The sequence below is a fragment of the Opisthocomus hoazin genome, unplaced genomic scaffold, assembly GCF_030867145.1.
Source record: "Opisthocomus hoazin isolate bOpiHoa1 unplaced genomic scaffold, bOpiHoa1.hap1 HAP1_SCAFFOLD_139, whole genome shotgun sequence".
NCBI classification, from domain to species: domain Eukaryota; kingdom Metazoa; phylum Chordata; class Aves; order Opisthocomiformes; family Opisthocomidae; genus Opisthocomus; species Opisthocomus hoazin.
The window spans coordinates 70,550-90,933 of record NW_027448787.1 but is presented as its reverse complement, the minus strand read 5'-3'; the positions used below and the strand labels follow the sequence as shown (position 1 = coordinate 90,933).

Genomic DNA, 20,384 nt, shown 5'->3' with positions numbered 1-20,384 from the left:
CTTCCTCTTCCGTAACTACGGTCGCTTGGCTGTCCTCCACCTAAGAGAAAACGTGCATGTCTTGCACCTCTTACGAGACGAGGCTCCCTAGGCATGTAGCCTCGCTCGCTCGCGCACTCCACAGCCGTACCATGCTGCTGCTGGTGACACATACAGACCCTGCGGGGCACGCTGGCGGCCTGGCCTGCTGCGGGCTACCAAGAGGGAGCCTTCCTCACCCGCAGAGGCAGGCTCTCTCCTGCCTGCAGCGCCAAGCAGCTGCCAGCCAGGTGGCCTTCCATTTCTTCTTCTTCTTCAGCCTTCTCGGGACTCTCCAAGCTTCAGCCGCGCCACCTCCTGTCTGCAGCCACTCAGCGCTCCGCCTCTCCCTTTTCGCCCCCATGCCGCCAGCACAGCGAGGCCCGGCACACACAGCCCACACAAGCCTGGAGCGGGCACAGCCAACGGCATCCCCAGGGCAGGAACGGACAAATGCGGCCTCAGCACGGCCCCTGCCACACAGAAAGAAACAGCGGCGACCGCGTTAAGGGAGACTGAGGCACGCTCGAGGGCCAGCGTGCCGCCCGCACCACGGGCCTTGGGGGAGGCCGGGGGTTCCGGGACAGGCTTCAGGGGACGTGCTGGAGCTGGGGGCGGCTGCGCGGGGCGAGCGGGGCCGGGGAGGCGCTGCCGAGTTGCGGGGGGTGTGCCCGCCTCCTTCCCCTCTTCCCTTCCGTCACCTCCCGCCTCTGGCCCCGGGGCTGACCGCACCCGGCTCACCTCCAGCGCACCAGCAGCCTGCCGCAGCGAGCGGCTCCGAGCTTCCCGTCCCACCACCCTCGGGCAGCCACCACGCACTCCCGCACCCGCCGGAGGGGAGCCCGCGCCTCACCGCTGGCCTCTCTGCTCCTCCGCCGCCCGGCACCCGCCACCGGGGCGCCGCCATGCTGCTCCGCCGCAACGCGCATGCGTCACGCGCCGACGGCGCGCCGGAGGGGCCAGACCCTGCGCGGAGCGCCGGGCTGCAGTACCGCATTGCGGCCAGAGGGCGGCGCCAGCGGGTACGGCGCGGCGCCGCCGCCCGGCCCCGGGCAGCCCGCGCCGCCGGCACGGGGCGGCACCCCCGCACGGCTCCGGGCAGCGCCCTGCCGCGCGCCGCCGGCACGGGGCGGCACCCCCGCACGGCTCCAGGCAGCGCGCTGCCGCGCGCCTCCCGCTCCGGGCAGCCCCCGACTCGCGGCTCCGACACGGCGCCGCACCCCCGCCGCTCCTTGCCCCCGACACGGACCCCGCCCTCCCGGGGGCTTTTCCCCGGGACCCGCCGCTCCATCCACTCCACTCCCCCCCCACACCCGCGCTCACCTTCTCCCTCGCTGCAGCCGCAGCCCGGCCACGGCTCCGCTCCTCCGCCCTCGGCTCGCACCGGCTCCTCCACGGCCACCCGGGGCACGGCAGCACCGGGCCCTCCACCGGCAGAGGGAGGGGCCATCGCCACCAGCCCCGCTGCTCACGGCTGGAGCCCACGGTGCCGTCATTGGGGCACAGCACCTGCGCCACTCGAGCCGCAGTACCGCACTTTGGTCACCGGGTGGCAGCAGCGAGCTCTTGGACACGGCGCCACCGCGCATTGGCGCCACCCGAACCGCAGTGCCGCAGTTTGGTCACCGGGTGGCAGAAGCGAGCTCTGCGGCACGCGCTCTCCAGGCGCGGCCGCACCGCTTGCTGGGGACGGGGTGCAGCGGGAAGGCTGCAGAAAAACACACGGAACCGGCCACAGAACTACCCTTCGTCCCGCGCAGCGGGGGCTGCGGCGGGCCCGAGGACAGCGCCTCGCCGCACACGCCCGAGAGCACTGCGGCTGCCCGGCAGCCGAGTCCCTGAAAACGACACCTCCCGGCGTGCCCTGGCCAGCACGGCTCGGCCGCCCGGCAGTCGGAAGACTACACCTCCCGGCATGCCCCGGGGGAGCAGCGCGGCCAACCGCGAGCCCCGCGCCCCAGCACTACAGCTCCCAGCACGCCGCGGGAGCTGCGGGCCTCCGCTTGCGGGGACACCGTGCCCGAAACGGCGCCGGACCCCCGCCGCTCCTTGCCTCCCACACGGACCCCACTCGGCAGGTACCCCCGCCCGCCTCGGGGCTTTCCCCGGGACCCGCCGCTCCATCGACCGCCCCGCCCGCCCCGCGCTCACCTTCTCCCTCGCTGCAGCCGCAGCCCGGCCACGGCTCCACTCCTCCCTCTCTAACCAGGGTGATAGAATCAGTTGACCATAAACATGAACAGTGCTGCTATGTTCCTGGTACAGCCCTACCCACCTGGACATTAGGTCTGGGAACAGAGGGTCTAGTCTCTAGGTAACCATTAACGCTAACCATAGTGGGTAATTGTGTTTTTGTCAAGAGAAATGATGGAGTGTGGTTCTGTGAAACAAACTGAAGAAACTGACCAGGTTTGCCAAGATTGCGAGCCCAGCAGGTAAAAGGTGATTCTGGCAGGGGGAGATCGCGACCACCGACTCACTGACCCCCTACTCAAGCAATACCACCTACTCAAAAAGAAACAATAGAAGAGGGTAACTGAGTCTGCGCAACCATTTACCTAAGAAGTGAGAAAAGTTTACACCAGTCGCCAAAGAGAATAATATTGAATATCCATGAATAAAATAAATATGTATATTTTTGATCTGTATAAACTGTACGGAAAAGGTATGAGGTATGCACGTTTGGTGGAATTATCCCCCATGCATCCAGCGCTGCAATAAAGAATGCCTGCCTTTTAACACTACATTGGTGTTACGAGGTTTTGTTCCCAGATTTTCGGTGACACCTCGGCTCGCACCGGCCCCTCCACGGCCACCCGGGGCACGGCAGCACCGGGCCCTCCACCGGCTGAGGGAGGGGCCGTCGTCATCAGCCCCGCTGCCCGTCCCCTCCTCCCCTGGGCTCTGGTGCATCCCCTCGTCCCATGCAAACCAAGCACAAACGCAGCCAGCAGGGCAAAAGGGACCGCAGGTGTTCATTCCGTCACGCACCCAGCCAGTCCCGGGAGCCGCTCTGCTCCAGGGCTCGGGGCCCCCGACGCTCCCTCTGCCCCTCCGACACCTCGGCACTCCTTCCCGCAGCTGCGCCCGTTGCTCCAGCGGGGAGCAGTCGGTCAGTCGGCTCCCGGAGCAACGCGCTGCTCGGCAGAGGCTGCCAAAAATGAGGAGCAGGGTGCAGGCCACTACAAGAGAGGAGAAAAGTGACAGATGGCTGGACACCGGCGGTGTAACGAGAAAGCACGAAGCAGGGAAAGGGACAGCAAGAGAAGGACGGGGACAGGCAGTCCCACAGAGATGGAGAAAGAAGCAGCATGGAGACAGGAAGAGTGGCAGCAGAAAGAAGAAGAGGGAGTAGGACAGAGACCGAAAATGAAGAACGGGGAGCAGGAAGGAGATGCAAAAAAAACCCTGCAGCATGATGACAGAGGAAAAAAGAATAGTGGCAGGGACCTGGACAAAGAGAGATGAGGAAATCGAATAGAATTGACATGGAGAAAGCAGTAGATCTGTGACGTGCTACGGAGCCGAGAAGGAAGGCCTCGAATCAAGGGACAGGGAGCCAGACAGAGAGCACCAAAGACAGCAAAAGTACTGACAGGCTACAGAGTAGGAGGAAAGCAAAACTAGTAACCAGGACCTGAATGGAAAGACGGGAAGAAGGAAAAAAATGCCACGGGCTGCAGGGCAGAAAGAGGGAGGACCTAAAAGATGGGGACAAGTCAGAGACAGATGGAGAAAGAAGGTACACAAGAGCAGAAAAAAAAACTAATCGTAGCAGTGTGGGAAAGAGAGGAAGCCAGGGGAGGGCCCAGGATGCAGAAGAGGGGTGACAGGGCCCCGAGGGCCCAGGACTCACCGCAGCTCTCACTCTCGGTGCTGCCGGGAGACTTTGACACTTCAGACGCTTCTCTCTCCTTCTCTCTTCCCTTCTGCTTCCATAACTCCAATCGTTTGGCTCTCCTCCACCTGAGAGAAAATGCACGTGGGTGTCTTAGAGCTCATACGAGACGCGGCTTCCTAGACAAGAAGCCTCACTGCACACTACATGCAGGAATAGGACAGACAAAAAGAGAGAATATGATGAGTGGGAAACAGAACACACAGATCGAGAGAGAACTTGAATCAGAGGAATAAACAAGGCAGGAGAGAGAGATAAAGACAGGGAAGAAGCCAGAAGAAAAAGGGCCTTTCTGGCCTCTACTCACACCCCCCGGCCTCCCACCCCTTTCCGACCTCCTTTTTTTTCTGGCCTCTACTCTCGGCCCCGGCCTCCCACCCCTCTGCAGCCTCCTATTTTTCTGGCCTCTACTTCCTCCTCCTCGGCCCCCCCCCCCAGCCTCCCACCCCTCGTCAGCCTCCTACCTCCCATTTTGCTGGCCTCTACTTCATTCAGCTTCCCACCCCTCTGCAACCTCCTACCTCTTTCCAGCCTCCTACCTCCCATTTTGCTGGCCTCTACTTCATTCAGCTTCCCACCCCTCTGCAACCTCCTACCTCTTTCCAGCCTCCTACCTCCCATTTTGCTGGCCTCTACTTCATTCAGCTTCCCACCCCTCTGCAACCTCCTACCTCTTTCCAGCCTCCATTCGCCCCCCGCAGATTCCCACCCTTTTTCAGCCTCCCACCCCCGTCCCACGGAGTGCATGACACACTGACAAAGAGAGAAAAAGGACAGAGAACAGGAAAAAAGGTACTAAGAAACAAAGAAAGGGTCAGACGAAGAAGGGGGTGGTTAGGACCCCCAACACAAACCAGCAAGGGGCTAGAGGATAGAGAGAAAGGAAGAGAAGAAAGGGCCCGGGAGCAGGACAGAGAAGGAGAGAAAGGCAAAAAGGGAGAGCCGGCTGAACAGGGACGTATAGCAAGAAATGACCGGACAGGCAGCAGGACAAAGAAATAGAAACGGGGAGCCGGCTAGAGAAATTCTGGAGGGAGAAAAAGAGGGAGAGGGAGCAGGACACAAACACAGACAGAAGACGGGAGGTACAGGGAAAGGGAAAGGAAAAGAAAAGGAAAAAGAATAAAGAAAAAAAAAATCACAGCAGCGTGGGAGAGAGGAGGATCCAGGGGAGGGCCCAAGATGCAGAAGAGGGGCGACAGGGTCCCGAAGGCCCGGCACTCACCGCTACTCTCGCTCACAGCGCTGCTGCGAGACTCTGCCGCTTCAGACGCTTCTCTCTCCTGCTCTCCTCCCTTCCTCTTCCGTAACTACGGTCGCTTGGCTGTCCTCCACCTAAGAGAAAACGTGCATGTCTTGCACCTCTTACGAGACGAGGCTCCCTAGGCATGTAGCCTCGCTCGCTCGCGCACTCCACAGCCGTACCATGCTGCTGCTGGTGACACATACAGACCCTGCGGGGCACGCTGGCGGCCTGGCCTGCTGCGGGCTACCAAGAGGGAGCCTTCCTCACCCGCAGAGGCAGGCTCTCTCCTGCCTGCAGCGCCAAGCAGCTGCCAGCCAGGTGGCCTTCCATTTCTTCTTCTTCTTCAGCCTTCTCGGGACTCTCCAAGCTTCAGCCGCGCCACCTCCTGTCTGCAGCCACTCAGCGCTCCGCCTCTCCCTTTTCGCCCCCATGCCGCCAGCACAGCGAGGCCCGGCACACACAGCCCACACAAGCCTGGAGCGGGCACAGCCAACGGCATCCCCAGGGCAGGAACGGACAAATGCGGCCTCAGCACGGCCCCTGCCACACAGAAAGAAACAGCGGCGACCGCGTTAAGGGAGACTGAGGCACGCTCGAGGGCCAGCGTGCCGCCCGCACCACGGGCCTTGGGGGAGGCCGGGGGTTCCGGGACAGGCTTCAGGGGACGTGCTGGAGCTGGGGGCGGCTGCGCGGGGCGAGCGGGGCCGGGGAGGCGCTGCCGAGTTGCGGGGGGTGTGCCCGCCTCCTTCCCCTCTTCCCTTCCGTCACCTCCCGCCTCTGGCCCCGGGGCTGACCGCACCCGGCTCACCTCCAGCGCACCAGCAGCCTGCCGCAGCGAGCGGCTCCGAGCTTCCCGTCCCACCACCCTCGGGCAGCCACCACGCACTCCCGCACCCGCCGGAGGGGAGCCCGCGCCTCACCGCTGGCCTCTCTGCTCCTCCGCCGCCCGGCACCCGCCACCGGGGCGCCGCCATGCTGCTCCGCCGCAACGCGCATGCGTCACGCGCCGACGGCGCGCCGGAGGGGCCAGACCCTGCGCGGAGCGCCGGGCTGCAGTACCGCATTGCGGCCAGAGGGCGGCGCCAGCGGGTACGGCGCGGCGCCGCCGCCCGGCCCCGGGCAGCCCGCGCCGCCGGCACGGGGCGGCACCCCCGCACGGCTCCGGGCAGCGCCCTGCCGCGCGCCGCCGGCACGGGGCGGCACCCCCGCACGGCTCCAGGCAGCGCGCTGCCGCGCGCCTCCCGCTCCGGGCAGCCCCCGACTCGCGGCTCCGACACGGCGCCGCACCCCCGCCGCTCCTTGCCCCCGACACGGACCCCGCCCTCCCGGGGGCTTTTCCCCGGGACCCGCCGCTCCATCCACTCCACTCCCCCCCCACACCCGCGCTCACCTTCTCCCTCGCTGCAGCCGCAGCCCGGCCACGGCTCCGCTCCTCCGCCCTCGGCTCGCACCGGCTCCTCCACGGCCACCCGGGGCACGGCAGCACCGGGCCCTCCACCGGCAGAGGGAGGGGCCATCGCCACCAGCCCCGCTGCTCACGGCTGGAGCCCACGGTGCCGTCATTGGGGCACAGCACCTGCGCCACTCGAGCCGCAGTACCGCACTTTGGTCACCGGGTGGCAGCAGCGAGCTCTTGGACACGGCGCCACCGCGCATTGGCGCCACCCGAACCGCAGTGCCGCAGTTTGGTCACCGGGTGGCAGAAGCGAGCTCTGCGGCACGCGCTCTCCAGGCGCGGCCGCACCGCTTGCTGGGGACGGGGTGCAGCGGGAAGGCTGCAGAAAAACACACGGAACCGGCCACAGAACTACCCTTCGTCCCGCGCAGCGGGGGCTGCGGCGGGCCCGAGGACAGCGCCTCGCCGCACACGCCCGAGAGCACTGCGGCTGCCCGGCAGCCGAGTCCCTGAAAACGACACCTCCCGGCGTGCCCTGGCCAGCACGGCTCGGCCGCCCGGCAGTCGGAAGACTACACCTCCCGGCATGCCCCGGGGGAGCAGCGCGGCCAACCGCGAGCCCCGCGCCCCAGCACTACAGCTCCCAGCACGCCGCGGGAGCTGCGGGCCTCCGCTTGCGGGGACACCGTGCCCGAAACGGCGCCGGACCCCCGCCGCTCCTTGCCTCCCACACGGACCCCACTCGGCAGGTACCCCCGCCCGCCTCGGGGCTTTCCCCGGGACCCGCCGCTCCATCGACCGCCCCGCCCGCCCCGCGCTCACCTTCTCCCTCGCTGCAGCCGCAGCCCGGCCACGGCTCCACTCCTCCCTCTCTAACCAGGGTGATAGAATCAGTTGACCATAAACATGAACAGTGCTGCTATGTTCCTGGTACAGCCCTACCCACCTGGACATTAGGTCTGGGAACAGAGGGTCTAGTCTCTAGGTAACCATTAACGCTAACCATAGTGGGTAATTGTGTTTTTGTCAAGAGAAATGATGGAGTGTGGTTCTGTGAAACAAACTGAAGAAACTGACCAGGTTTGCCAAGATTGCGAGCCCAGCAGGTAAAAGGTGATTCTGGCAGGGGGAGATCGCGACCACCGACTCACTGACCCCCTACTCAAGCAATACCACCTACTCAAAAAGAAACAATAGAAGAGGGTAACTGAGTCTGCGCAACCATTTACCTAAGAAGTGAGAAAAGTTTACACCAGTCGCCAAAGAGAATAATATTGAATATCCATGAATAAAATAAATATGTATATTTTTGATCTGTATAAACTGTACGGAAAAGGTATGAGGTATGCACGTTTGGTGGAATTATCCCCCATGCATCCAGCGCTGCAATAAAGAATGCCTGCCTTTTAACACTACATTGGTGTTACGAGGTTTTGTTCCCAGATTTTCGGTGACACCTCGGCTCGCACCGGCCCCTCCACGGCCACCCGGGGCACGGCAGCACCGGGCCCTCCACCGGCTGAGGGAGGGGCCGTCGTCATCAGCCCCGCTGCCCGTCCCCTCCTCCCCTGGGCTCTGGTGCATCCCCTCGTCCCATGCAAACCAAGCACAAACGCAGCCAGCAGGGCAAAAGGGACCGCAGGTGTTCATTCCGTCACGCACCCAGCCAGTCCCGGGAGCCGCTCTGCTCCAGGGCTCGGGGCCCCCGACGCTCCCTCTGCCCCTCCGACACCTCGGCACTCCTTCCCGCAGCTGCGCCCGTTGCTCCAGCGGGGAGCAGTCGGTCAGTCGGCTCCCGGAGCAACGCGCTGCTCGGCAGAGGCTGCCAAAAATGAGGAGCAGGGTGCAGGCCACTACAAGAGAGGAGAAAAGTGACAGATGGCTGGACACCGGCGGTGTAACGAGAAAGCACGAAGCAGGGAAAGGGACAGCAAGAGAAGGACGGGGACAGGCAGTCCCACAGAGATGGAGAAAGAAGCAGCATGGAGACAGGAAGAGTGGCAGCAGAAAGAAGAAGAGGGAGTAGGACAGAGACCGAAAATGAAGAACGGGGAGCAGGAAGGAGATGCAAAAAAAACCCTGCAGCATGATGACAGAGGAAAAAAGAATAGTGGCAGGGACCTGGACAAAGAGAGATGAGGAAATCGAATAGAATTGACATGGAGAAAGCAGTAGATCTGTGACGTGCTACGGAGCCGAGAAGGAAGGCCTCGAATCAAGGGACAGGGAGCCAGACAGAGAGCACCAAAGACAGCAAAAGTACTGACAGGCTACAGAGTAGGAGGAAAGCAAAACTAGTAACCAGGACCTGAATGGAAAGACGGGAAGAAGGAAAAAAATGCCACGGGCTGCAGGGCAGAAAGAGGGAGGACCTAAAAGATGGGGACAAGTCAGAGACAGATGGAGAAAGAAGGTACACAAGAGCAGAAAAAAAAACTAATCGTAGCAGTGTGGGAAAGAGAGGAAGCCAGGGGAGGGCCCAGGATGCAGAAGAGGGGTGACAGGGCCCCGAGGGCCCAGGACTCACCGCAGCTCTCACTCTCGGTGCTGCCGGGAGACTTTGACACTTCAGACGCTTCTCTCTCCTTCTCTCTTCCCTTCTGCTTCCATAACTCCAATCGTTTGGCTCTCCTCCACCTGAGAGAAAATGCACGTGGGTGTCTTAGAGCTCATACGAGACGCGGCTTCCTAGACAAGAAGCCTCACTGCACACTACATGCAGGAATAGGACAGACAAAAAGAGAGAATATGATGAGTGGGAAACAGAACACACAGATCGAGAGAGAACTTGAATCAGAGGAATAAACAAGGCAGGAGAGAGAGATAAAGACAGGGAAGAAGCCAGAAGAAAAAGGGCCTTTCTGGCCTCTACTCACACCCCCCGGCCTCCCACCCCTTTCCGGCCTCCTTTTTTTTCTGGCCTCTACTCTCGCCCCCGGCCTCCCACCCCTCTGCAGCCTCCCACCCCTTTCCGGCCTTCTTTTTTTTTCTGGCCTCTACTCTCGGCCCCGGCCTCCCACCCCTCTGCAGCCTCCTATTTTTCTGGCCTCTACTTCCTCCTCCTCGCCCCCCCCCCCCCCAGCCTCCCACCCCTCGTCAGCCTCCTACCTCCCATTTTGCTGGCCTCTACTTCATTCAGCTTCCCACCCCTCTGCAACCTCCTACCTCTTTCCAGCCTCCTACCTCCCATTTTGCTCGCCTCTACTTCATTCAGCTTCCCACCCCTCTGCAACCTCCTACCTCTTTCCAGCCTCCTACCTCCCATTTTGCTGGCCTCTACTTCATTCAGCTTCCCACCCCTCTGCAACCTCCTACCTCTTTCCAGCCTCCATTCGCCCCCCGCAGATTCCCACCCTTTTTCAGCCTCCCACCCCCGTCCCACGGAGTGCATGACACACTGACAAAGAGAGAAAAAGGACAGAGAACAGGAAAAAAGGTACTAAGAAACAAAGAAAGGGTCAGACGAAGAAGGGGGTGGTTAGGACCCCCAACACAAACCAGCAAGGGACTAGAGGATAGAGAGAAAGGAAGAGAAGAAAGGGCCCGGGAGCAGGACAGAGAAGGAGAGAAAGGCAAAAAGGGAGAGCCGGCTGGACAGGGAGGTACGACAAGAAACGACCAGACAGGCAGCAGGACCGAGAAAGAGAGACAGAAAAACCTGGGACAGGAAGCAGGACAGAGGGACGGCGAGAGGAAACAAGGGCCAGGGAGCAGCACAGCGGTGGAAAAAGAGGCACTGGGGCAGTAGGACAGAAAGAGAAGGAAGAAAAGCCAGAAGAAGGACGAGGAATAATAGCAAAGGGAGAGAAGGACCAAGGAGCAGGACAGATTGTCAGAGAAAGACAGCGACAGCGAGCGAGACAAGGTGATACTGAGAGAGAAAAAGGGGACAGGGAGGCAGGATAAAGTGAAAGACAGACCAAAAATAAGAGACGGGGGAGCAAGACAGAGACGGAGGGGGAAAAGCCTCGGCTGGGCAGCAGAGAAGAAGGGAAAAAAAATGCACTGGGCTGCGCGACAGAGAGGGAGGAATTAAAAAACAGACACAAGGAGCAGGACAGAATGACAGAGAGAGAAAAGGGACAGAGAGCAGGACAGCATTGGTGAGAGGAAAACAACCGTGACGGGCAGTGGGAGAGAGGTATGGAGAAGGAAAAAAATACCGAGGAAGAGCGAAAGGAAAGAAAGGGCAGCTAGCTGTACAGGGGGATAGAGAAAGAAAGGATGGCAGAGCAAATGGCGTAGAGAGAGAAAGGCACAAAAAACAGCAAGAGGAAGCAGAGCACAAGGACAGCAAGAGGAAAAAGGAAAGGGACAGGGAGCTGGACAGAGACGGAGCAAAAAAGCAGCAGGTACACAGGAAAAGAGACAGAAAGAGCAGGGCACAGAAAGATAGATCAGGACAGCGGCAGGATGGAGACGCAGAACAAAACCTGGGACGGTCAACCTGGGTGGGTGGGGAGCAGGTCAGAGAGCTGGAGAAAGGAAAAACACTGCTGTGGAGCAGCAGAGGGGGACGGAGAAAGAAAGAGAGGGAGGGGGAGCAGGGCAGAGAAACGGAGAGAGAAAATAAGCGATGGGGAGCAGGGCAGAGCACTAGGAAGAGGAAAATAAGACAAGGGAGAAGACCTAGGAGCTCAGAGAGAAAGAAGGGTCGAAAGAAAACACCAGATAGGTAGAGAAATCAAGAAAAACAGGGACGAGGAGCCTTGCAGGGACGGAGCACGAAAATGTAGGGCCGGTGAGCGCAAAAGAGCGAGAGAGAGACGAGGGCAGGGGGAGGAGATGAAGAAGAAAGGAGAGACAAAGAGGGCAACGGAGCGCAGGACACACAGACAGACAGAGAAAAAGGACAGTGAACAGGAAAAAAGGGACCGAGAAACAAAGAAAGGGTCAGATCTAGACAAAGAGACCAAGAAGGGGGCGGGGGGGGGGGGGCGGTGCGCAGGGAAACCCCGAAACAAACCAGCAACGGGCTAGAGAACAGAGAGGGAGAGAAAGAGAAGAAAGGGCCATGAAGCAGGACAGAGAAGGAGAGAAAGGCAAAAAGGGAGAGCCGGCTGAACAGGGACGTATAGCAAGAAATGACCGGACAGGCAGCAGGACAAAGAAATAGAAACGGGGAGCCGGCTAGAGAAATTCTGGAGGGAGAAAAAGAGGGAGAGGGAGCAGGACACAAACACAGACAGAAGACGGGAGGTACAGGGAAAGGGAAAGGAAAAGAAAAGGAAAAAGAATAAAGAAAAAAAAAATCACAGCAGCGTGGGAGAGAGGAGGATCCAGGGGAGGGCCCAAGATGCAGAAGAGGGGCGACAGGGTCCCGAAGGCCCGGCACTCACCGCTACTCTCGCTCACAGCGCTGCTGGGAGACTCTGCCGCTTCAGACGCTTCTCTCTCCTGCTCTCCTCCCTTCCTCTTCCGTAACTACGGTCGCTTGGCTGTCCTCCACCTAAGAGAAAACGTGCATGTCTTGCACCTCTTACGAGACGAGGCTCCCTAGGCATGTAGCCTCGCTCGCTCGCGCACTCCACAGCCGTACCATGCTGCTGCTGGTGACACATACAGACCCTGCGGGGCACGCTGGCGGCCTGGCCTGCTGCGGGCTACCAAGAGGGAGCCTTCCTCACCCGCAGAGGCAGGCTCTCTCCTGCCTGCAGCGCCAAGCAGCTGCCAGCCAGGTGGCCTTCCATTTCTTCTTCTTCTTCTTCAGCCTTCTCGGGACTCTCCAAGCTTCAGCCGCGCCACCTCCTGTCTGCAGCCACTCAGCGCTCCGCCTCTCCCTTTTCGCCCCCATGCCGCCAGCACAGCGAGGCCCGGCACACACAGCCCACACAAGCCTGGAGCGGGCACAGCCAACGGCATCCCCAGGGCAGGAACGGACAAATGCGGCCTCAGCACGGCCCCTGCCACACAGAAAGAAACAGCGGCGACCGCGTTAAGGGAGACTGAGGCACGCTCGAGGGCCAGCGTGCCGCCCGCACCACGGGCCTTGGGGGAGGCCGGGGGTTCCGGGACAGGCTTCAGGGGACGTGCTGGAGCTGGGGGCGGCTGCGCGGGGCGAGCGGGGCCGGGGAGGCGCTGCCGAGTTGCGGGGGGTGTGCCCGCCTCCTTCCCCTCTTCCCTTCCGTCACCTCCCGCCTCTGGCCCCGGGGCTGACCGCACCCGGCTCACCTCCAGCGCACCAGCAGCCTGCCGCAGCGAGCGGCTCCGAGCTTCCCGTCCCACCACCCTCGGGCAGCCACCACGCACTCCCGCACCCGCCGGAGGGGAGCCCGCGCCTCACCGCTGGCCTCTCTGCTCCTCCGCCGCCCGGCACCCGCCACCGGGGCGCCGCCATGCTGCTCCGCCGCAACGCGCATGCGTCACGCGCCGACGGCGCGCCGGAGGGGCCAGACCCTGCGCGGAGCGCCGGGCTGCAGTACCGCATTGCGGCCAGAGGGCGGCGCCAGCGGGTACGGCGCGGCGCCGCCGCCCGGCCCCGGGCAGCCCGCGCCGCCGGCACGGGGCGGCACCCCCGCACGGCTCCGGGCAGCGCCCTGCCGCGCGCCGCCGGCACGGGGCGGCACCCCCGCACGGCTCCAGGCAGCGCCCTGCCGCGCGCCTCCCGCTCCGGGCAGCCCCCGACTCGCGGCTCCGACACGGCGCCGCACCCCCGCCGCTCCTTGCCCCCGACACGGACCCCGCCCTCCCGGGGGCTTTTCCCCGGGACCCGCCGCTCCATCCACTCCACTCCCCCCCCACACCCGCGCTCACCTTCTCCCTCGCTGCAGCCGCAGCCCGGCCACGGCTCCGCTCCTCCGCCCTCGGCTCGCACCGGCTCCTCCACGGCCACCCGGGGCACGGCAGCACCGGGCCCTCCACCGGCAGAGGGAGGGGCCATCGCCATCAGCCCCGCTGCTCACGGCTGGAGCCCACGATGCCGTCATTGGGGCACAGCACCTGCGCCACTCGAGCCGCAGTACCGCACTTTGGTCACCGGGTGGCAGCAGCGAGCTCTTGGACACGGCGCCACCGCGCATTGGCGCCACCCGAACCGCAGTGCCGCAGTTTGGTCACCGGGTGGCAGAAGCGAGCTCTGCGGCACGCGCTCTCCAGGCGCGGCCGCACCGCTTGCTGGGGACGGGGTGCAGCGGGAAGGCTGCAGAAAAACACACGGAACCGGCCACAGAACTACCCTTCGTCCCGCGCAGCGGGGGCTGCGGCGGGCCCGAGGACAGCGCCTCGCCGCACACGCCCGAGAGCACTGCAGCTGCCCGGCAGCCGAGTCCCTGAAAACGACACCTCCCGGCGTGCCCTGGCCAGCACGGCTCGGCCGCCCGGCAGTCGGAAGACTACACCTCCCGGCATGCCCCGGGGGAGCAGCGCGGCCAACCGCGAGCCCCGCGCCCCAGCACTACAGCTCCCAGCACGCCGCGGGAGCTGCGGGCCTCCGCTTGCGGGGACACCGTGCCCGAAACGGCGCCGGACCCCCGCCGCTCCTTGCCTCCCACACGGACCCCACTCGGCAGGTACCCCCGCCCGCCTCGGGGCTTTCCCCGGGACCCGCCGCTCCATCGACCGCCCCGCCCGCCCCGCGCTCACCTTCTCCCTCGCTGCAGCCGCAGCCCGGCCACGGCTCCACTCCTCCCTCTCTAACCAGGGTGATAGAATCAGTTGACCATAAACATGAACAGTGCTGCTATGTTCCTGGTACAGCCCTACCCACCTGGACATTAGGTCTGGGAACAGAGGGTCTAGTCTCTAGGTAACCATTAACGCTAACCATAGTGGGTAATTGTGTTTTTGTCAAGAGAAATGATGGAGTGTGGTTCTGTGAAACAAACTGAAGAAACTGACCAGGTTTGCCAAGATTGCGAGCCCAGCAGGTAAAAGGTGATTCTGGCAGGGGGAGATCGCGACCACCGACTCACTGACCCCCTACTCAAGCAATACCACCTACTCAAAAAGAAACAATAGAAGAGGGTAACTGAGTCTGCGCAACCATTTACCTAAGAAGTGAGAAAAGTTTACACCAGTCGCCAAAGAGAATAATATTGAATATCCATGAATAAAATAAATATGTATATTTTTGATCTGTATAAACTGTACGGAAAAGGTATGAGGTATGCACGTTTGGTGGAATTATCCCCCATGCATCCAGCGCTGCAATAAAGAATGCCTGCCTTTTAACACTACATTGGTGTTACGAGGTTTTGTTCCCAGATTTTCGGTGACACCTCGGCTCGCACCGGCCCCTCCACGGCCACCCGGGGCACGGCAGCACCGGGCCCTCCACCGGCTGAGGGAGGGGCCGTCGTCATCAGCCCCGCTGCCCGTCCCCTCCTCCCCTGGGCTCTGGCGCATCCCCTCGTCCCATGCAAACCAAGCACAAACGCAGCCAGCAGGGCAAAAGGGACCGCAGGTGTTCATTCCGTCACGCACCCAGCCAGTCCCGGGAGCCGCTCTGCTCCAGGGCTCGGGGCCCCCGACGCTCCCTCTGCCCCTCCGACACCTCGGCACTCCTTCCCGCAGCTGCGCCCGTTGCTCCAGCGGGGAGCAGTCGGTCAGTCGGCTCCCGGAGCAACGCGCTGCTCGGCAGAGGCTGCCAAAAATGAGGAGCAGGGTGCAGGCCACTACAAGAGAGGAGAAAAGTGACAGATGGCTGGACACCGGCGGTGTAACGAGAAAGCACGAAGCAGGGAAAGGGACAGCAAGAGAAGGACGGGGACAGGCAGTCCCACAGAGATGGAGAAAGAAGCAGCACGGAGACAGGAAGAGTGGCAGCAGAAAGAAGAAGAGGGAGTAGGACAGAGACCGAAAATGAAGAACGGGGAGCAGGAAGGAGATGCAAAAAAAACCCTGCAGCATGATGACAGAGGAAAAAAGAATAGTGGCAGGGACCTGGACAAAGAGAGATGAGGAAATCGAATAGAATTGACATGGAGAAAGCAGTAGATCTGTGACGTGCTACGGAGCCGAGAAGGAAGGCCTCGAATCAAGGGACAGGGAGCCAGACAGAGAGCACCAAAGACAGCAAAAGTACTGACAGGCTACAGAGTAGGAGGAAAGCAAAACTAGTAACCAGGACCTGAATGGAAAGACGGGAAGAAGGAAAAAAATGCCACGGGCTGCAGGGCAGAAAGAGGGAGGACCTAAAAGATGGGGACAAGTCAGAGACAGATGGAGAAAGAAGGTACACAAGAGCAGAAAAAAAAACTAATCGTAGCAGTGTGGGAAAGAGAGGAAGCCAGGGGAGGGCCCAGGATGCAGAAGAGGGGTGACAGGGCCCCGAGGGCCCAGGACTCACCGCAGCTCTCACTCTCGGTGCTGCCGGGAGACTTTGACACTTCAGACGCTTCTCTCTCCTTCTCTCTTCCCTTCTGCTTCCATAACTCCAATCGTTTGGCTCTCCTCCACCTGAGAGAAAATGCACGTGGGTGTCTTAGAGCTCATACGAGACGCGGCTTCCTAGACAAGAAGCCTCACTGCACACTACATGCAGGAATAGGACAGACAAAAAGAGAGAATATGATGAGTGGGAAACAGAACACACAGATCGAGAGAGAACTTGAATCAGAGGAATAAACAAGGCAGGAGAGAGAGATAAAGACAGGGAAGAAGCCAGAAGAAAAAGGGCCTTTCTGGCCTCTACTCACACCCCCCGGCCTCCCACCCCTTTCCGGCCTCCTTTTTTTTCTGGCCTCTACTCTCGCCCCCGGCCTCCCACCCCTCTGCAGCCTCCCACCCCTTTCCGGCCTTCTTTTTTTTTCTGGCCTCTACTCTCGGCCCCGGCCTCCCACCCCTCTGCAGCCTCCTATTTTTCTGGCCTCTACTTCCTCCTCCTCGGCCCCCCCCCCCCCAGCCTCCCACCCCTCGTCAGCCTCCTACCTCCCATTTTGCTGGCCTCTACTTCATTCAGCTTCCCACCCCTCTGCAACCTCCTACCTCTTTCCAGCCTCCTACCTCCCATTTTGCTGGCCTCTACTTCATTCAGCTTCCCACCCCTCTGCAACCTCCTACCTCTTTCCAGCCTCCTACCTCCCATTTTGCTGGCCTCTACTTCATTCAGCTTCCCACCCCTCTGCAACCTCCTACCTCTTTCCAGCCTCCATTCGCCCCCCGCAGATTCCCACCCTTTTTCAGCCTCCCACCCCCGTCCCACGGAGTGCATGACACACTGACAAAGAGAGAAAAAGGACAGAGAACAGGAAAAAAGGTACTAAGAAACAAAGAAAGGGTCAGACGAAGAAGGGGGTGGTTAGGACCCCCAACACAAACCAGCAAGGGACTAGAGGATAGAGAGAAAGGAAGAGAAGAAAGGGCCCGGGAGCAGGACAGAGAAGGAGAGAAAGGCAAAAAGGGAGAGCCGGCTGGACAGGGAGGTACGACAAGAAACGACCAGACAGGCAGCAGGACCGAGAAAGAGAGACAGAAAAACCTGGGACAGGAAGCAGGACAGAGGGACGGCGAGAGGAAACAAGGGCCAGGGAGCAGCACAGCGGTGGAAAAAGAGGCACTGGGGCAGTAGGACAGAAAGAGAAGGAAGAAAAGCCAGAAGAAGGACGAGGAATAATAGCAAAGGGAGAGAAGGACCAAGGAGCAGGACAGATTGTCAGAGAAAGACAGCGACAGCGAGCGAGACAAGGTGATACTGAGAGAGAAAAAGGGGACAGGGAGGCAGGATAAAGTGAAAGACAGACCAAAAATAAGAGACGGGGGAGCAAGACAGAGACGGAGGGGGAAAAGCCTCGGCTGGGCAGCAGAGAAGAAGGGAAAAAAAATGCACTGGGCTGCGGGACAGAGAGGGAGGAATTAAAAAACAGACACAAGGAGCAGGACAGAATGACAGAGAGAGAAAAGGGACAGAGAGCAGGACAGCATTGGTGAGAGGAAAACAACCGTGACGGGCAGTGGGAGAGAGGTATGGAGAAGGAAAAAAATACCGAGGAAGAGCGAAAGGAAAGAAAGGGCAGCTAGCTGTACAGGGGGATAGAGAAAGAAAGGATGGCAGAGCAAATGGCGTAGAGAGAGAAAGGCACAAAAAACAGCAAGAGGAAGCAGAGCACAAGGACAGCAAGAGGAAAAAGGAAAGGGACAGGGAGCTGGACAGAGACGGAGCAAAAAAGCAGCAGGTACACAGGAAAAGAGACAGAAAGAGCAGGGCACAGAAAGATAGATCAGGACAGCGGCAGGATGGAGACGCAGAACAAAACCTGGGACGGTCAACCTGGGTGGGTGGGGAGCAGGTCAGAGAGCTGGAGAAAGGAAAAACACTGCTGTGGAGCAGCAGAGGGGGACGGAGAAAGAAAGAGAGGGAGGGGGAGCAGGGCAGAGAAACGGAGAGAGAAAATAAGCGATGGGGAGCAGGGCAGAGCACTAGGAAGAGGAAAATAAGACAAGGGAGAAGACCTAGGAGCTCAGAGAGAAAGAAGGGTCGAAAGAAAACACCAGATAGGTAGAGAAATCAAGAAAAACAGGGACGAGGAGCCTTGCAGGGACGGAGCACGAAAATGTAGGGCCGGTGAGCGCAAAAGAGGGAGAGAGAGACGAGGGCAGGGGGAGGAGATGAAGAAGAAAGGAGAGACAAAGAGGGCAACGGAGCGCAGGACACACAGACAGACAGAGAAAAAGGACAGTGAACAGGAAAAAAGGGACCGAGAAACAAAGAAAGGGTCAGATCTAGACAAAGAGACCAAGAAGGGGGCGGGGGGGGGGGGGGGCGGTGCGCAGGGAAACCCCGAAACAAACCAGCAACGGGCTAGAGAACAGAGAGGGAGAGAAAGAGAAGAAAGGGCCATGAAGCAGGACAGAGAAGGAGAGAAAGGCAAAAAGGGAGAGCCGGCTGAACAGGGACGTATAGCAAGAAATGACCGGACAGGCAGCAGGACAAAGAAATAGAAACGGGGAGCCGGCTAGAGAAATTCTGGAGGGAGAAAAAGAGGGAGAGGGAGCAGGACACAAACACAGACAGAAGACGGGAGGTACAGGGAAAGGGAAAGGAAAAGAAAAGGAAAAAGAATAAAGAAAAAAAAAATCACAGCAGCGTGGGAGAGAGGAGGATCCAGGGGAGGGCCCAAGATGCAGAAGAGGGGCGACAGGGTCCCGAAGGCCCGGCACTCACCGCTACTCTCGCTCACAGCGCTGCTGCGAGACTCTGCCGCTTCAGACGCTTCTCTCTCCTGCTCTCCTCCCTTCCTCTTCCGTAACTACGGTCGCTTGGCTGTCCTCCACCTAAGAGAAAACGTGCATGTCTTGCACCTCTTACGAGACGAGGCTCCCTAGGCATGTAGCCTCGCTCGCTCGCGCACTCCACAGCCGTACCATGCTGCTGCTGGTGACACATACAGACCCTGCGGGGCACGCTGGCGGCCTGGCCTGCTGCGGGCTACCAAGAGGGAGCCTTCCTCACCCGCAGAGGCAGGCTCTCTCCTGCCTGCAGCGCCAAGCAGCTGCCAGCCAGGTGGCCTTCCATTTCTTCTTCTTCTTCAGCCTTCTCGGGACTCTCCAAGCTTCAGCCGCGCCACCTCCTGTCTGCAGCCACTCAGCGCTCCGCCTCTCCCTTTTCGCCCCCATGCCGCCAGCACAGCGAGGCCCGGCACACACAGCCCACACAAGCCTGGAGCGGGCACAGCCAACGGCATCCCCAGGGCAGGAACGGACAAATGCGGCCTCAGCACGGCCCCTGCCACACAGAAAGAAACAGAGGCGACCGCGTTAAGGGAGACTGAGGCACGCTCGAGGGCCAGCGTGCCGCCCGCACCACGGGCCTTGGGGGAGGCCGGGGGTTCCGGGACAGGCTTCAGGGGACGTGCTGGAGCTGGGGGCGGCTGCGCGGGGCGAGCGGGGCCGGGGAGGCGCTGCCGAGTTGCGGGGGGTGTGCCCGCCTCCTTCCCCTCTTCCCTTCCGTCACCTCCCGCCTCTGGCCCCGGGGCTGACCGCACCCGGCTCACCTCCAGCGCACCAGCAGCCTGCCGCAGCGAGCGGCTCCGAGCTTCCCGTCCCACCACCCTCGGGCAGCCACCACGCACTCCCGCACCCGCCGGAGGGGAGCCCGCGCCTCACCGCTGGCCTCTCTGCTCCTCCGCCGCCCGGCACCCGCCACCGGGGCGCCGCCATGCTGCTCCGCCGCAACGCGCATGCGTCACGCGCCGACGGCGCGCCGGAGGGGCCAGACCCTGCGCGGAGCGCCGGGCTGCAGTACCGCATTGCGGCCAGAGGGCGGCGCCAGCGGGTACGGCGCGGCGCCGCCGCCCGGCCCCGGGCAGCCCGCGCCGCCGGCACGGGGCGGCACCCCCGCACGGCTCCGGGCAGCGCCCTGCCGCGCGCCGCCGGCACGGGGCGGCACCCCCGCACGGCTCCAGGCAGCGCCCTGCCGCGCGCCTCCCGCTCCGGGCAGCCCCCGACTCGCGGCTCCGACACGGCGCCGCAGCCCCGCCGCTCCTTGCCCCCGACACGGACCCCGCCCTCCCGGGGGCTTTTCCCCGGGACCCGCCGCTCCATCCACTCCACTCCCCCCCCACACCCGCGCTCACCTTCTCCCTCGCTGCAGCCGCAGCCCGGCCACGGCTCCGCTCCTCCGCCCTCGGCTCGCACCGGCTCCTCCACGGCCACCCGGGGCACGGCAGCACCGGGCCCTCCACCGGCAGAGGGAGGGGCCATCGCCATCAGCCCCGCTGCTCACGGCTGGAGCCCACGATGCCGTCATTGGGGCACAGCACCTGCGCCACTCGAGCCGCAGTACCGCACTTTGGTCACCGGGTGGCAGCAGCGAGCTCTTGGACACGGCGCCACCGCGCATTGGCGCCACCCGAACCGCAGTGCCGCAGTTTGGTCACCGGGTGGCAGAA

General features: G+C 61.8%; 2 long non-coding RNA genes across 5 annotated transcripts; both read right to left on the bottom strand.

Moving 5' to 3' along the window:
* Positions 1 to 7,847: 7,847 nt before the first annotated feature.
* Positions 7,848 to 13,748, bottom strand: LOC142359357 (uncharacterized). 4 transcript variants are annotated; one of them, XR_012762289.1, is made up of 4 exons: positions 12,730 to 12,834; positions 12,098 to 12,461; positions 11,898 to 12,007; positions 7,848 to 9,195 (listed from the first exon to the last, which is right to left on the bottom strand). It is a non-coding gene; the product is annotated as an uncharacterized LOC142359357 (long non-coding RNA). The 4 variants fall into 4 exon arrangements; XR_012762291.1 differs by lacking the exons at positions 12,098 to 12,461; positions 12,730 to 12,834 and adding an exon at positions 13,312 to 13,748; XR_012762290.1 differs by lacking the exons at positions 12,098 to 12,461; positions 12,730 to 12,834 and adding an exon at positions 12,842 to 12,862.
* An 858-nt stretch (positions 13,749 to 14,606) lies between these two features.
* LOC142359363 (uncharacterized) lies at positions 14,607 to 19,591 on the bottom strand. The gene is made up of 3 exons (XR_012762301.1): positions 19,488 to 19,591; positions 18,659 to 19,219; positions 14,607 to 15,954 (listed from the first exon to the last, which is right to left on the bottom strand). It is a non-coding gene; the product is annotated as an uncharacterized LOC142359363 (long non-coding RNA).
* Between the last annotated feature and the right edge of the window lie 793 nt (positions 19,592 to 20,384).